Here is a 7,173-nt window from a genome sequence, read left to right on the forward strand (position 1 = left end):
GTTATTGTAGTATTATTTATATATTGTAGTTTTCATATAGCTTATATTTTTTATATTTTTCTGTTTTATTATTATAATATAATAATTTCAATTTCAGTTTGTTTCAGTAATTTTATGTTTTGCCATTTTTATTAATATATATAAAAAATTTTACAACTTTTTAATATAAAATATTACTTTTTTCCAGTTTTAGATTTTAGTACTTTTACTTAAACTCATTTAGTTGCCAAGGCATTATTTATAATTTGTTATTTTATCATTATATTATTATAATTATATTATTTTTTATTTCAGCTTTATTTTAATAGTTTGTTAACAATAAAAACACTTATTACAAATCCACTTTAAAACATTTTGCTATGCTTCTAACAAATATTAAAAAAAACTGTAGAATTAATGCTTATTATTGGTATTATGATACATAATGCATTAACAATTGCTGACGCCTTACTGTAAAGCGATACTTGCCTGCAATTATCATTAAAAACATTACATTTTCAGTGAGTTCTCTTAGACATCAAAAAATTGTGAGTTCACTTACGTATAAAGTGGTTGATTAATAATAAGGAAACTGTTTATCTGTGGATCCCAAGTTATGCATGATTGGTCTAACGGTTCTACTTGAGCTCTTGTTACTATGGAGACAGCAGTAAGCGGTTTCTAATTCAATAAGTACTGTAAAGATTGACCATAGATTGCCCACACCAAGGGACAACCTCATCCTGTTGCCATGGATACCTCCTGCCGACCACTTAGACCAGGTTCAGCACCAGAGAGATGCTGAAATAAATAAATTCACCAATTTACATAAAAAAACTTCAATCTTAAAGTTAAATGAAATATTTAAACATCACAATCATTTAAGCTTGAAACCAAGATGTAAGTGTTAAGTAATTACACAAATTCTTGTCTGCCTCCATGAGACTCAATTCAGATCCACAGTGACGTCTGTGGGAAAAAAAAAAGAAATTGCGGTTCTTTTTTTAGACACAGGTAGAAGAATGCGTCTAACTGTTGCTTTTAGTCACAACGGAAATCAATGGGCGGCAGTGTATGAGCTTATATTGATTAGATCTGCATGCTTGCTTAAGGAGATTCAGTAGAGCGGTCTCTAAAGGATCAGGGCTTTCTACCCATACCTGGCTCCTATTCAGACCTGTCATCCTAATCCGATGGCTCTGACTGATCAGATTATGTTGAAGCTTGATGGATCCGTCAGTACTCATTCGCTCTCAAATTAGGCTGTTTTGGGGGTTATAGGAGTCCAGACAATGGTCTGCTGAAGAGATGCCTGTGTTAGGGCAGAAAGTGAGAAGCAAGAGAACAAAAGGGAGAACTGGGAGATCTACGACCTAAACTACTTATATACATGTATATAAAAAAAAAAATAATAAAAAAAAAAACTGCCTAAGCTAGTCTATTGGTTGGCTTTTAGGGGTTTCTGGCATATTTTCTAGAAATGAATTATTTTTTCCAAACGTGTGGCTTTGTAGCGTATCAAAACACTATGTTGCTTCCCTATTAATCGCAACAAGGAACTTTGCCAAATAATACAATATAGTGAAGTCAAAATCAAGCAGTTTACCTGGTTAACATGACCTTATTAGACCCTGCTGGTAGATAATATAACTTCACACCCATAATTACTCCATACCCAGCCAAAACTAACCTTCTAAGCAACATCTGGATCACTAATGTTTTGTTAATGCAGTATATTTATTTTACATTTTAGCAGAGGTGTCAAGTAACGAAGTACAAATACTTCGTTACTGTACTTAAGTAGAAATTTGGGGTATCTATACTTTACTCGAGTAATTATTTTTCAGACGACTTTTTACTTCTACTCCTTACATTTTCAAGTATCTGTACTTTCTACTCCTTACATTTTAAAAAATAGCTTCGTTACTGCTATTTCATTTCGGCTTGTTTTCATTCCGGCTTGTCATCATTTAAAAAAAAAAAAAAAAAAAAAACCCTATCCAGATAAATCGCGCCATCCGGATGGAGTGAATTGGATTGTGGTTGGATGAGAAGTATAAACATATACCATCCGGACACCCTATTGGTCTGTACGCGATCCATCGCACCTGCACATGACACAGATCACATCACACTCCAGCAAGGACATAGCCAGTTTTGGGTTTGTTTATCAAAAATATATATTTCTTAAAAGTAGGGTTGGGTATGGAACCTGTATCCGATCGTCTCAGAGTCAGTTCGCTTAAATTTCATATGAAGCCGGCATCAGACCGGTCTCCTCCCGTCTTTCAGCACGCTCTTCAATCCGCAGACCGCGGCGCAGAAGCGTGAGCTCAAACAGAGACAGAGGACACAAGGTGTGTGTTTATCGATAGATTGTTAGAATGTCCGTATCTGTGCAGTTTTTTGTCATAAATACGGTTTACAAAAGGTCACGAAGAAGCTGTCGCTTTCTCATCTACTGTAAAGTTTTCGCTTGTCACAGCTCATCACACCACAGCCGTTTCCTCCAGCGACAATCTAGCCCATAACACAACGAACACATACTTTAATTTAAATATACTTAATTTAATCATACGTACTTTATACATACACTACTGTGCAAAAGTCAGGCACGTTAGTATTTTCACTTAAAAGAATGGTGTTCGTCTATTTATATATTTTGCTGTAGTGTGTCAGTAGAAAATATCAAACTGCTTGTGCATTCAAAATCGCACTAGATTATTATTAAAATTAATGGCAAACTGATATTTCCTACTGACACACTGCAGCAAAAGATATAAATAACTGGCTTAAAACCCTTTTTTGGGGTGAAAATACTATTTTTTTTTTCTTTTCCATAAGACTTTTGCACAGTACTGTATTTTAAAAACGACATTATAGCTACTTTATAAAGAATGATAATACAGTAATTCACAGAACTGATTAAAGACAAGTGACAGACAGCACTCATCTTAACTAAATATCAGAGTGAGTGACAGAGATACAGTAGAAACATTATGTGTGCTTTTGTATTAAATAATGACCCAGATTGTAAATTACATTTTTTAGCCTTAGATTAAGGGAGGCACATCTTTCACTTTCAAGGTGAAAGTTATGGATTTATTTTAAATATTTGTAATGTAATGTTATCCATAGTTTTTTTTTTTGTGGTTCTTTTTTTTTTAAAGTATTGGTTTAGGCACCGGTACCATTATAAAAGTATCGAAAAGACACTGGACCTTACTTAAAAGTTATTATTTCTCACTGGCTCATTTACCAAATGAGTACTTTCTCTTCTTCCTCCGCAAATTAAGCTATTGTAGGTAGTTCGGTAGCGAGACGTTTTAATAAATTATCGTTTGCGATTGATGACGCGATTGACAATGTTGTGATAAGTAGGCTATACCGACTTTGTAACTCGTTACCCCTCCCACACTGGACATAGCAGACGTATGTACCAAATACAAGAAGCTATCAATCAAGAAGGTATCAGGATTATGAGTTATTTTTCATTTTTAGTTTTGATTACTCACTTGGATTGATCATTCATTTTGACAGCACTATAAAGTTTATTGTATATAGACAACCTTAGAAGTGTAATTGTTACTAAGCCTGCACCACTGTTCTTGTCCATCGCCCTCGCAGATTCCTGCAGCTAAGCTTGGATGTACATTTACATTCCATTAAAGGTTATTGATGACATGCCTCTGAAGTTTGACTTTTTGCACCATAACAATACTTACTGGCAACTAGTCATCATATCTCTAGTACTTTAATGTATTTGCATTGTACTAAAATGCGTTAATTTTCAATGGGCATATATGTGGCTGAAAGAGGTAGCCTATAGTGCATCCCAAATTTTTCAACATGAACATTTTAATATAACATTATAGTCATTATGGCCTTTAGAAAAATGTTTGTTTTGAGGAGGTGGGGTAGTGCACAATAGGCCCCTGTGGCACGGCCCAAGCTTTTGTTCTTAATGGCATTTTTTCCCTTACATTACTTTTACTTGTATACTTTAAGTAGTTTTTTAAACCAGTACTTTTACACTTTTACTTGAGTAAAAAGCTTGAGTTGATACTTCAACTTCTACAAAAGTATTTTTAAACCCTAGTATCTATACTTCTACTTGAGTAATGAATGCCAGTACTTTTGACACCACTGCATTTTAGCCACAGTCATATGTGACCCTGGAACACAAAACAATATGGAGCAACAGCCAAAAATACATTGTATGGGTCAAAATGATTGATTTTTATATTATGCCGAAAATCATAAAAGTATTGTTCTAGGAAGATATTTTTACATACAAGTAAAGATAAATGTTCTAGGAAGATATTTTGTAAATTTCCTACTGTAAAGATATTAAAACTTAATTTGATTATTATTATGCATTGCTAAAAACTTCATTTGGACAACTTAAGGCGATTTCTCAACATTTAGATTTTTTCTTTTCACCCTCAGATTCCAGATTTTCAAACAGTTGTAGCTCACCCAAATGTTGTCCTATCTTAACAATACATCTATGGAAAGATGTATGATGTATCAGATCATGATGTATAAGTCTGAAACATGTACCATTATGACTGATTTTGACACCTCTTTTTGCACATCTAGATTTTATATTTTTTGTTGTTGTAATTATTTAGCTTTATGATGGCATATGTTAGTGTGGAGAAACACAATTAATAGGGTAAAAACAACAGCAAATTCCCTTTACAATCTAATTCTGTGGTCAGTCATGGCACTGGATTATGATGATGATTAACTCCCCGGGGCCATACGCCGTCAAATCTCCCACATTTTCCCTCATGAATTTCCGCAGCTGCTGATAGAGTCTAATTATTGTTATCAGATCAAAGTCTGGCAATTACCTCACTATTACCTCATTGCCACAAAGGCCAATTCATTGGCTACCATCAAAGAGTCAAAGCTATCGATTTCAAACAGGATATTAAACATTAAGTTTATACAGAACCTGATGAGAAGATGTTCTTCCTGTGGAATATTTGCAAAAACATTGGTCTGAATACATACAGGCACAGCATGATGAACTGAAGTGAAGTCATGCTGAGGGAGAGGGCGACCTTGCATTGCTGCTGGCAGATCATACGAGTTCACTGCACTTCTCTTCATCTGTCTGCACCAGGTTTAGATGTGGTTTCAGCTTCGCTAGCTCTTAATAAACTGGTTATAATCATCCACCCATTAGATCACTTGCAGCTGATTCAGCCTAATACTACGGGATGTAATGGTGCAAGTTCAGCACATAAAAACTGCCAAAACGTACACAATGAAAAACAGAAACAAAAATGCCACTATTATTTATAACATGTATCCTCATTCATTTAAATTTGCCAATAGAATGGAAAATAAAACAGCAGTTCTACCTTTTCTTAAATGAATAGTTCACCCACTGAAAATGTACTCACTCTCAGGCCATCAAAGATGTAGAGGAGTTTGTTTCTTCATCAGATGTGGAGAAAATATGCAAATTTAGTGAGCCAGTTGCTTACCAGTGGATCATATGCAGTGAATGAGTGCCTTCAGAATAGAAGTTCAAACAGCCATTTAAATTATCACAATAATACACAATTAAATGTCTTCTGAAGCGAAAAGCTGCATGTTTCAAACAAATCGGTCGAGATGTTTCCATGCAGAAGTCCATCCCTTGTTGTCTTCTCAGGGTTACGAATGCACACATGAAACAAAAGATCCAATTGCAGTGTTTTAATATGGTAATCAAAAAAATCAAAATCCAAAAAACAGTCTAGAGGTCAATAACAAGTAAAGCGGTCCAAAAACAAGAAACATGAAAACCATGAGGGGAACACGAGAAAGCCAGAAAACAAGGACTCCATGAAACAGATAGAAACAGACCATTTTATATAGACAGGAAAGTGGAGACAGCTGAGTGCAATTAACAGGTGTGCAATTAACAGTGATGAAGGGGAAAAAGGCTTTGTGGGAAATGTAGTGCCTGCAGTGGGGTGACTATGGGGAAGTGAGACCACTAGTGGACACCCAGGGAAACACAGACCAGACACTGTGACACTCACATCCAAATCCAACCACATATTTGTTTAGAACTGTTTTGGACTGTTTTATTCAGTATTGGAAATGTCTTTGACTACATTTCTATCTGTATCCATCTGCATCCATGCCTTTGATTCTTACAAACATGCAAGATGAGATGACCATGATGAACTAGACTCATGTTGTGGATTATTGTGGAATAGTATAAGATGTCTTTTTTCAACAGTTTGACGGCACCCATTTCACTGCAGAGGATCCATTGGTGAGGAAGTGATGTAATGATGAATTTCTCTAAATCTGTTTCGATAAAGAAACAAACTCATTTATATCTGGGATAGCCTGACCGTACATTTTTATTTAATGTTTCATTTGAACATTCAAGTCCAGCTTTACGATTGAAATGGCGTTGTTAAAAATGCACCCTGAATTGATTATCTTAGTCAGTTTCAAATGACTATTTTGTTGAAATTCTGGTTAGCAGCAGACTTAAATTAGCTTATTTAGAGAGTGTTTGAGAAGAGTGTATTAATAAAGTCACCCAGATGGCAGTAGTCCCTCCGCAGCACTTCTCCAAAGTAATAAAATTGAAACGATCTCTGATCAATCACTACATATGGGCTGGACAAAAATGGCCTCATTACCACGCAGGCGCCTCAGAGGCAGAGTTGCTTGATAGCCCTCTAGTTTATCTGCACTTGCAGTTTGGCAAGGCTTCTTGGTAATTGGCACCAGCAGCAATGATGAACAGAGAAAGCATTCATTTTTTCTCTTTCTAGTTTCAAAACCTCACTGAGCGTAACAAGTGCTTAGACCCTGATAAATCGTAGTCCTGTTTTAGCCTCTCCCTCTGCAAACTCCAGCAAATCTGATACATTATACCGTAGGTCGTAGGGTGATGCAATATCTGAAGTAGGCTATATAAATGCTCCTTATTCCTCAGTGTTTTAAGATATTTATTGTAAGATTATGGTAGCATTAAAAATGTTTTTGAGGTCCTCAGCTTTTGGATCTTCAGCAGTCTCGAGGATCATATAAAGCTTTGCTGCCACCTAATGCGGTGATGAGGAGGTGCATGCTGGGATTACTAAAATATATTCTCAAAAAATACACTCAAAAATTGTATTTTATAAAATAGTTAATTCTTTATACTGAACAAGGAACAGCTGAAGGACG

General features: G+C 35.3%; 1 long non-coding RNA gene across 1 annotated transcript; it reads right to left on the reverse strand.

Moving 5' to 3' along the window:
- Positions 1–482: 482 nt before the first annotated feature.
- On the reverse strand, positions 483–1,620 carry LOC127935050 (uncharacterized). The gene is made up of 4 exons (XR_008147960.1): positions 1,586–1,620; positions 1,140–1,279; positions 899–948; positions 483–780 (listed from the first exon to the last, which is right to left on the reverse strand). It is a non-coding gene; the product is annotated as an uncharacterized LOC127935050 (long non-coding RNA).
- Between the last annotated feature and the right edge of the window lie 5,553 nt (positions 1,621–7,173).

Source organism: Carassius gibelio, chromosome A19 (genome assembly GCF_023724105.1).
Source record: "Carassius gibelio isolate Cgi1373 ecotype wild population from Czech Republic chromosome A19, carGib1.2-hapl.c, whole genome shotgun sequence".
NCBI lineage: Eukaryota > Metazoa > Chordata > Actinopteri > Cypriniformes > Cyprinidae > Carassius > Carassius gibelio.